Genomic DNA, 11,325 nt, shown 5'->3' on the forward strand with positions numbered 1-11,325 from the left:
TGCCATTTTACGATGGCGTACTCATCATAGTTGGGTAGAGAAGCCATGTTTCTGGTTTTGGAGCAGACGCAGACTCTACTTGTGTTATCCACGTTATTTAGGAAGTGTCCCATGACCAAAGGAGCATAGGGTGGTCATTGTCGTAGCTAGAACAATTTTCCCCACTGGAATTCGAAAACCGGAAAACAATTCAGTGATTATGTTCCCACTGCGTAGATGCATTTTTGTAAACAAGCAGTTGGTATCGCCAGCAGCCTAGAGCAGAGGTGGTTCATGCTGTTTCAAGCAGTTGTCTCCAATCAACTTGATTTTAGGCCACTCGTCGCCAATTTCCTAGTCGTCTCAGAACAGAAGTCGCAAAATACTTTCGACCTGGTCGAGCCATTGTACGTTAAGTTCCCTTATTCCTGGTGCCGCACCGGTTGTTAAAGAGAACTATTTTCTTAGTACTGTCGTCCGGCATCTTGACGATGTGTCCGGCCCACCGCAGCCTACCGACTTTCTCCAGACTTTCGTCCGTTGATCACCTTACTAATGTTGTCCGCAGTCACCAGTGATTACAAACACACGAATTCAGCTACCACTTCTAGTTCGTCCCCGTTAATGTGGGAGGCACACATTTGTTTCCTTTGAGCCCCTTTATTTCATGTATTTGGTATTCGACGCATTTAGTTTTAGCCCAATCCTCCTAGATTCTGCTTTCAGTTTGGCGTAGAGAGCCGCCGCCATTCCAAAGTTCCTGGCTAAGATATAAAAGTCATCTGCAAATTAGTGGAATTAGTGAAAATCATGCCTCTCGTTTCGCTGCTCGCTTATCTGATTACCCGATCAAAAGCGAACAGCATGCAGGATAAGCCGTCACCTTGTGCCAATCCTTGTCGCGAATCGAAAGGACTCGATGGTGTTCCCGAAATGCGCTTGAAACACATCACTAGATCCAATGTAGCTCTGATCAGTCGCGTCAGTTTATCCTGAAACCCGTTGTAGCGGATCGATTAGTTAATTTGAATAAGTTTTGATATTTAATTTAAATCTCGTTAGGAAAAAACAGAATAAAGTAGGACGTAATTTTCATTAAACAGATCAGACAAAAAATGGAATTACTCAAGAAATTCTTTGTATCTAGACAGTAACAAAGATCACTTTATGAATCATACAGGCCAGGCAGAATAAAAGTTTTAACTGAACGTTCACAGAATATTAGAACAAAAGGGAAACAGACAATCACTAATGAACCAGTCTGCATCGGCACAGGTAGCCCGCTTTTGCGATAATCAGCCTGCATAGGGAGTTAGACTCTAGGGCGTAAATGAAAGTGAAATTAAACATAATTTAGGTAACCATTGTTGGAAGATATAGCTTACACAGACGAGTTTTATTACCCGCCAAAGGAGCAGGTAAAGAGAATTGATAAGACTAATCCTAAACAAACCTATAATAATTGAGTCCTTCATTTAGCTTGGGAAATACTTGTCTAACGACTTTGTTGTAATAGGCGTGGCTGCTGCGACCCTTTGAAAGGTTCAGTCACGGCTGCCCGATCGTCTCGGGCATTAGAAAACCAGTAAATGTTGTTTTCTCGTTCACCCTTTCTGGCTAGTCCGAATTTATGATTCCTCTAGGAAATTCAGGTTAGGTAAATTTTGTACTAATAAAGTTAGTCTTAATCGTAAACTCACGACCAGCGTTTCAATTATTTCTCTCTCACCAATTACCTACCTATAGCTTGTGCTGATAATCCGAAAGATTAGTCCGTCGTTAAAGACACTTCTAACTAGGTCTCTACGAAACAGTGCTAGAGAACCATTAGCGGTTAATTTCCTTAACGACGCTCTAATCCCTAAAAAATCAGTCAGCCATTTCTCAACACCCGTGTTCGTCCATTATCTGCCATAGCTGGCATCGATGGTCTGTATCGTATACTGCTTTGAAATAAATAATGATATGATGAGTGGGCATATTACACTCCTGACATTTCTGCAAGATCTGTCTATCACTATCGGTGCTATCGGTGACATCCACTGTTACAAGATCTGGGAGAATAACTTGTAGGCGTTTGCCAGCCGTTTATCACTCTTTTTGTAGATAGGAAAAACCACTCGTTGCATCTATTCTACCGGAGAAAAAAAGCCGGTAGGCGGTTTTTACCAAAGACTTTATTGGTCTTCAGCAATCCGATTTTTTGTTTATCTTCTTGTAGATCAGATGCTGAAACATTACTATTCGTTATGAGCACTCCTAGGTTAATTTCCATTCGGCCTCCTTCTGCAACTTCGCCAATGTGGTGTTCATCGCAGAACCTCGAGCTCGTTTATGATTAGATTCCCTCTCTCGTCCCTACACATATTAGGCTTTGGTGTGAAGCCCTTAGGAATTTAGTTCACGTTCTGCACACGAACTGCAAACTGAAAGTTTTTGCATTTGAGAGTTTTCCGCTGAGAACATTACATTTGTATAGTTACTAGTAGATCGATGTTTTGATACATAATGAAAAATTTTTTGGAAGGCACCCCCTGGTCCCCCTCGAGGGAAAATTCCTAGCTACGCCAATGAGGGTGGTCCGTCTTAGGATATGCTCAAAACAGCGCGTCTTCCCACGGATTGAAGGCTAGTACCGTACAACACCTACAAACCGTACAAAGTTCTTTTACTATATTCTCGTCACCATAAGCTAGAAGCAGTTTTTTAAGCGGTTTATTTTTTATGCGTATTTCGGAATTTACGCGGTTTTTTACGTTAATTTCGGAATTTTCGCAATTTTGGCGGATGTGCTCAACACGTCTATTTTTACACGTAGGTTTAGAATTTACAAGGTTTTTTTGAAGCGAATTTTGGAACATATCCTTCGCGTAATACGCGACTTGAGTGTAACCGTTTATGCACTGCAGTTTCTAAACTTTGGCTGTATGGTTGGAGTATCCTGTTCTGCAATGATTATTCTTACTTCTAATAGCATAGAGCCGGAGTGGCTCATGCCGCACAAAGCATCCACTATACTAGGTTTTGGGCTGCTCGTCGCCAATTCGTTGATCGTCTCGATACATGCAGGTCGGCTTCAACCTAGCCGAGCCATCTAGCATTCCTGATGCCGGTGAGTTTCTTGAAGAGAACGTATTTCACCGCACAGTCGCCCGGCATTCTAGCGACGTGGCCAGCCCACCGTAGTCTCCCAACGGTGGCCATGTGTACGATGGCAACCTCTCCAAGCCTGCCTGCAATGCCTGCAGCTCGAGCGCCACTCTCCGCTATAAACACCTTTCGTTCAAATACGGCAAGTGATGCATGTATGTCTTCCGTAAGCAAAGTTACAATCTCAATGCCGTACAGAACTACCAGTTTGATTAGTGTTTTATACATCGTCAGCTTTGTGCGGCGGCATATGCTCCTTGTTCGAAACTTCTAGCGGAGGGAACAGTAGATTCGACTTCCAGCTTAAATGCGTCGTTGAATCTCTTTATTCGTATCGTTGTCGCCGGTGACTAGAGAACCCAAATATACAAACGCATTAACGACTTCCAGTTCAGCAAGCATCTAGCTCCACAGAGGAAGGCAGAGCTTTATCCAGTACGCGTGAGTAGTTTTCGGCGACTCGCGGGTTGTCTAACTGCTTAATGTTTAACTGAAGAGGACGGCTTTGTCCCGAGATATAAACCATCGATAGTTTTGAACGCGCATGCACTGCTACTACTAGGTAGTGGTGCGTGCGCACCCCATAGGGAGCGTACGTTGGTGATGCTCGAGGAAAACCGGCCATCGATGAGAATATGGTCGATTTGGTTCAAGGTTCGTTGGTCAGTTGATCTCCAGGTGGCTTTGTGGATATCTTTGCGGGGAAAGAAAGTGCTTCTGACCAGCAGGTCTCGGGAAGCGGCAAAATTGGTGCATCGCTGGCTGTTATCATTGGAGCTGTAAAGGGTTTTGGAGTCTGCATTTTGTCCGCTGTGGCTCGAAGGTTCAATGCTACCAGCAATCGGCAGGGCCTGTGAGGACCAGTGGTTTCTAATCCGGTTATATTGGTTCCAATTATAGTTTATTGGCTCCCAATTATAGGTCCGATCCGCGGATCCTCCAGCTTGGATAAAAAGGAGCGACACACAACTTCTTACGGTTTCTTCAATGACCACCTCTTACCTAATTCACGCCTGGTCCCATTCTGTTAGATCCAATAAACATCTTTGTTTCACTACTTTCTCCTACCCAGGGATGGTTCGATCACTTTGACTCAATTTTGATTCATTTGACAGTACCGTCTCAGCCGAGCCAAATATGACAAAGTTATATATGGGACATTTGTAGAATAAGTTATCATCTATAATTTTGCTGAATAAAGTTTTGCTGTATCTTTTGTAGTTACGGCGCTACAATGCTAGTATCTTATTAGTGACTAAATGAACGTTCATTTAGGCACTGATGAGTTACTAGCATTGTAGCACCGTAACTATAAAAGATACAGCAAAACTTTGTTCAGCCAAATTGTAGATTAGAACTAGCTCTACAAATGTCTCATATATAACGTTGTCATATTTGCCTCGGCTGAGACGGTACTGTCAAATGAATCAAAATTGAGTCAAAGTGATCGAACCATCCCTGCTCCTACCGTTCCCTACTTTAATTATAAAATACTAACATTATAAAAATTTAATCTATAAATGAGCTGACCTCATTAAAGGTCAGACCACGAGGTCGGTCTATACATTGCTTCCCTACCCAAGTAATATTCCAATAGCAAATTGGTTTCAATCATTCCTTATGGTAACTTTGTCAAAGCGTTGTCGAGTTTGTTAGCCTTTTTTAATGGGTTTCCTCAAGCGAATTTTGTCTTATTTGATTATTAGTTCTGAGGTTTGATTGAAGAACACTTGAAGAATCGCTCATAAAATTGTATTATCAATAAGTATAACGTATAAGTATAATATTGTATTGACAATAGTTTTGACAAGATATATGATTTTCTTCTGCAAGATGGATTTATCTTAGCAATGCTGCCGTAAAATTCTCTTAAACCCTTATATTCTTGAGAAGTAAATCATACGTCTAGGGAAGAACATTCTAGCCAAAACAACTAATATGCCAAAATGAACGCCAAAGGCTGGAGGAAATTGAAAAAATGTGAATATTTGAAACGAAAATTAAGCGAAAATCTGTTCATAATTTTGAAGACGCCTTCATCTGAAGAATCACACGCTATGTTCGAAGGCACTTATTATTTAACTTTCAAGCACCTCAGGTTTCTTTTCACAGAATGTTGGTATTCGTCAAAACAATAAATTTAAAGCAGGTTTAAAATATTCTGTATTGTGTTTTTTTACAAAATCTTATTTTTTGAGTTTATATAGGGGTCACCCCATCTCAAGTGATCATATCCGTTGTAATCGACCACCTCCGATTTCAACTAAATTTGGTATAATTGCGCATTCCGACCCTACATTTAATTTCCCAAAGATTTTATACGAATTGATCAATCCCTCTTAGATAGATCATTAATGTTATAGGAAAACGGAGCGTATCGTGTCAGTAGGGCAAGGCACACAATAAGGATCATTAAGAAGCTTTAATCGATAATAATATTTAAAACGAATACGCTGCAGTCAACCACGCATTGTTTGGGAATACAATGACGGCATGATAAATCACACTAATATATCGCAGCTTCCCACTACGAGTGCGGTTTTAGTTGACCTGGAGTACTAATCGTTTACGAGCCTTAAAACATTCACGCAATGCTTATTTACGTAAATATCGGCGCCGTAGATCCGCGGAATTCAAACGTGAATATAAACGTACCAGTGACGAATATCGTCAGCTTGACGCCTCCCTGTATAAGTCATATGTTCTCCGTGTGCAAACTAACCTGCGAAGAAACTCGTAAGACTTTTGGAGTTTTGTAAACTCGAAACGCAAATGCAATTCTATTCCCGCCATCGTCTATCTTGATGGCTCAGAATCGTGCTCCACTACAGACTCCTGCGAAATGTTTGCATCCTTCTTCTCTTCGGTATTTGCAAATGAGTCCGCCTCCGAAACAGAAGCTGAATTGGCTGTAGTGAATGTTCCCGAAGGACTCGTCGACCTCGACACTCTCGAAATTACTCCAGCTCGTAGACTGAAGCGATCATTTTCCCCTGGACCTGATGGAATCCCAGCCGCTATTTTTTGTCACTGCGCATTTGACTTATGTCTACCACTTTGTTGTATTTTCAACAAGTCTCTTGCACAAGGCAAATTTCCTAGTATGTATTTGGAAACAATCCTTCATGTTTTCCGTTCATAAGAGTGGCGATCGTAGGAATGTTAGGAACTACAAAGGAATTACCAGCTTGTCTGCAGCTTCCAAGCTTTTTGAAATTTTTATGGGCACTGCCATGCTTAACCGTACCAAAAACTATATATCAGCCTACCAGCACGGGTTCATGCCTGGCCGATTGGTTTCCACCAACCTACCCGACTTTACCACCTTCTGCATCACGCAACTTGAAGAAAAAGCACGAGGCGACGTAGTTTACATTGACATAAAAGCTGCATTCGACCGGATCGATCATCGCATCCTTCTACGGAATTTGCATCGTTTGAGAGCCTGAGAGCAACTCAGAGCTCAGCCTCAGAGCTTGAATCATATTTACGCGATAGAGTCTTGCAAGTCAAGTTAGAATCTGCTGTTTCATCAGTGTTTACAAATAAGTCTGGTGTTCCTCAAGGGAGCAATATAGGGCCCTTGATGTTCATATTGTTCTTCAACGATGTAATTATGCTACCAGAAGCCGGATGCGCACTTATCTACGCTGGCGATCGTAAATTGTTTCTCACCGTGCGCTCCATCGACGATTGTCGCCGGCTCCAAAGATTGTTAGATGCCTTTGTGAACTGGTGCAAGTTCAACCACTTGATAGTGAGCATAGCAAAATGTGAGGTAATAACGTTCCATCGCACTCAAAACCCAATCATCTTTGACTACAATATTAACGGAAATTCTCTCCGGAGGGTAGAGTAAGTTAGCGACCTCGGCATCTTACTCAACTCTAAACTTATGTTTAACGCTCACCGTTCTGCTATTATTTCCAAAGCATCCCGGCAGCTAGGATTTATCTCCAAAATTGGAAGAGATTTTAGGGACCCTCACTGCTTGAAATCTTTATACTGTGCACTAGTCCGTCTTTTACTTGAAAACGCCTGCGTGACTTGGCAACCACACCAGCTCACGTGGATTCTAAGAATCGAACGCATCCAAAGACGATTCATCCGTATTGCCCCCAGAGATTTACCTTGGAGAGACTCAGAGAATCTTCCGTTGCGTGTTGTCTTCTGCTCGGTTTGGACACACTGGAACGGCGCAGAAAAGTTCAGCAGGCAACACTGATAGCACAAATTTTGAACAACGATATTGATTCTAATCTCAAGTTTTTAGTCTTTGACCTTGAAATGCGGTCATACATATATATTAATATTTTTTTGAAACGATGGTTCTACAATTGATGAAGGGACGGTAGGGAAAAGAAATGAAAATTTTTTGATGAAGAAGGGGAAGAGCGGAAAGGAAGGGGGGGGGGGGTATTGGTAGCTATGCTTGACAAGTAGTCATTTTGACTCCTACCTTTTGTCCAATGCTGGAAGGTGCATGAGGTTATAATCTCAGATTACAGCTTGGTTCGACTCATGCACCTTCCAGCATTGGACAAAAGGTAGGAGTCAAAATGACTACTTGTCAAGCATAGCTACCAATACCCCCCCCCCCTTCCTTTCCGCTCTTCCCCTTCTTCACCAAAAAAATTTCATTTCTTTCCTCTACCGTCCCTTCATCAATTGTAGAACCATCGTTTCAAAAAAATATTGATATTGATTCGCCGACGCTGCTTTCGAAAGTAAATTTCCGAGCATCGACAAGATCTCTGCGAACTACGGCACTCGGAATTCCACCGAACCACGTTTGGGTACAACGAACCAGTAACTTCAGCCATCCGGATGTTCTCTCGAGTTGAAGAACTGTACGAATTTGGAAAGCCTACTCGAATTTATTTAAAAATTGTCAAGATCTGATGCTTTGTAAGAGCTTGTGTGACCTACATTAAGACATTTACCCTTATTCTGCGAGGCGAGTGACGTGACTATGTTGCAGTCACCGCGAATCAGGTGACAATTGTCACCTAGGTGACTCGCCTTGTCACTTAGGTGACAAGGGTTTCTTACCTAGGTGACACGAGTGTCACTTAGGTGACTCGACTCGCCGTGGCGAGTCACCCAAGTGACAATTGTCGTATTGAGTCATGTGACTCGCAGAATAAGGGTGATTGTCAGACGAATGCATTAAATAAATAAAAAATGAAATAAGATAAATTTCTAGTGCCGGAGGGTGCTCCACGAGAACAGATTTCGCTGCACAATCGTTTGGCATCCTTGCAACGTGGCCGGCCCACCTTAACCTTTCAACTTTCAAGTGTACTATCACCAATTGCGAATCGATTTGTGGGAACTTATCAAGCCGGCTGCGTCGAATGTCGGTCTACAACGGATCAAATATTTACACTGCGGCAAATCCTTCAAAAGGGCCGTGAATACAGAGGTCCTACGCATCATTTATTCGTTGACTTCAAAGCCGCATGTGATACCATCGACCGGAAAGAGCAATGGAAAATCATGGACGAGAACAGCTTCCCCAGGAAGCTCATCAAACTGATTAAATCTACGATAGATGGTACACAGTGCTGTGTTCGGATTTCGGGTGGATTGTCAAGTTCATTCGAATCACACAGAGGGCTTCGTCAAGGTGATGGTCTTTCATGCCTGCTGTTTAACATAGCGCTACAAGGTGTTATGAACCGAGTGGATATTAACACGCGCGACACGATATTCAACAAATCTAGTCAATTCGTCTGCTTTGCCGATGATATGGATATTACCGGCAGAACATCTGTGGCCGTGGCTGAACAGTACACCAGACTAAAGCGCGAAGCAGAAAAGATTGGGTTAAAGGTAAATACGTCTAAAACAAAGTACATGCTTGCCAGCGGAACCGAGGCCGGACGACACCGCTTGGGCAGTAGTATATTGATCGACGGCGATGAGTTTGAGGTAGTCGATGAATTTGTCTACCTGGGCTCACTGGTAACGGCGGACAATGATACAAGCCGTGAGATTCAGAGGCGTATTATCAGCGGAAGTCGTGCTTACTATGGGCTCCACAAGCAATTGCGGTCGAGCAGACTAGGTCCCCGTACAAAGTGCACCCTGTACAAAACGCTTATTAGACCGGTTGTTCTCTACGGGCATGAAACATGGACAATGCTCGAGGAGAACCTGCGAGTGCTCGGAGGTTTCCAACGATCTTCGGCGGTATACAGGAGAACGGAGTATGGAGGCGGAGGATGAACCATGAACTCGCACAGTTTTATGGCGAACCCAGTATCCAGAAGGTGGCTAAAGCTGGACGGATGCGATGGGCAGGGCATGTTGCAAGAATGCCGGACAACTACCCTGCAAAGCTGGTGTTCGCTTCAAATCCGGCAGGAACAAGGCGACCAGGAGCGCAGCGAGCAAGATGGTTAGACCAGGTGGAGCGAGATCTGGCGGAGAGTTCTCGGTGTCCGAAGAATTGGAGAGCGGTAGACCTCAACCGAGTTGCATGGAGAAACTTTGTTCAACAGGCTTTGTCTTAGGACGGCAAACCACCTAAGTAAGTAAGTAAGTTAGGTAGATCATAGATGTTACAGGAAAACGGACGGTATCGTGTTAGTAGGGCAAGGCACACAATAAGGAACATAAGGAAGCTTTAATCAATAATAATATTTAAAATGAGTGCACTGCAATCGCTTTTTACGCGGTGCTTTTGCGGTATTTCTCAGTTTTACGCGAGTTTTGGAATTTTTGGGGAACTTATCCGCGTAAAAGGTGACGTGAGTGTATACACAGTTTATCGAAGATGAATATATGAGTAAAAATAAAAAAATCAGAGGTTAACCGACGTATTTGGGACCCCATTAGCAGCTTTACATAATTTGGACACTTCCATTTGATTTTGCTGGAAGTGTCCAAAATATGTACAGCTGCTGATTGGGACCAAAATACGTTGGTTACCCTATATGGGCAAAATTAGAACAATCTCACCAGCAATCCTTCGAAATATAATTGAGCCATTTGAGTTTCCTTCCAATTCAATATCCAATAATTAATTTAATTTTGCCTCCTGATATCCATGTGCATTATTTAAACTTGTTACGGCCAAAGTATTTACCTTACAGTAGGAGACGCCTAAAAGAGTTTCATGGTCGTTTTATCGGAGTTCTGTAAAATTACAAGTTTTCGTTTAGTTTTAAAGAGCAAGTGCTGAATATCTCTTCAAACCTACTTTGTTGCTTGGGCATGCTGACCTGGGCGTTCTATTTCTAGTGCCGGAGGGTGCTTTCGCTGCACAATCGTTTGGCATCCTTGCAGCGTGGCCGGCCCACCATAACCTTCCAACTTTCGCCAAGTAAACGAAGGGAATCTAGAAAAACTATTCTGAGCTAATAATACGCGCAAGTTTTACGAAAAGGTGATCCAATGTCGTAAGGGCTGCACACTGAGGGAGGGAAGCTGATCATACACGAGCGTGAGATAGTCGACAGGTGGAAGCAGTTCTTCGAAGAACACCTCAAGAAGCGGCGAAGATGCAGAAGGCAGCGGGACGGATTCTACACCGGCAATGGTTCTACAGCGGAGTATTTCCAAGATTTGCGAGAAGGGGAAGCTACCGTGATCGGATCGACTGGTCGCGATAATTGCACGCCGCCTACAAGGTACTCCATCTAACAGCTCTTGCAGAAATATCGGAAGTACAACGTGCCCGCGCAGCACATCTTTAGTAACTTCAAAGCAGCATACGATACAATCGCTCGAGACCAGCTATGGCGGTTTATGCACAAACTAGGGTTTCCGGATAAACTCGAGTCCCTTCGAGACGCTGCGAGGGTTGAAACAAGGCTTTTTCTGACTTGCCGAGCAGACTTCAAAACGAGAGGCACGATTTTCAGGAAAGGTGCGTTTAGACTGGACAATGTAAAATCGTGGGATCGTTGGTGACCACGGACAACGCAAAACGCAAACGAAGAAGCATACGCCGCCTTGCGAAGCTGACAATGTACAACATGTTCTATAACCCGGTAGTTCTTTATTGACTTGAAGCTGTGACGCTGCTCACGGAGGACACGTAAATCTGGTAAAAGTTGGTAGACTATAATGGGCCGGACACATCGCAAAGATGCCGGACGACAGTGCCTTAAATGCTGGCGACGACGACGACGATAGGAATTTCTTTAGGAAGTGTCTGTTGCAACCACAATCGTGCTCACTAGAATA

Source organism: Sabethes cyaneus, chromosome 2, assembly GCF_943734655.1.
Source record: "Sabethes cyaneus chromosome 2, idSabCyanKW18_F2, whole genome shotgun sequence".
Lineage (NCBI taxonomy): Eukaryota > Metazoa > Arthropoda > Insecta > Diptera > Culicidae > Sabethes > Sabethes cyaneus.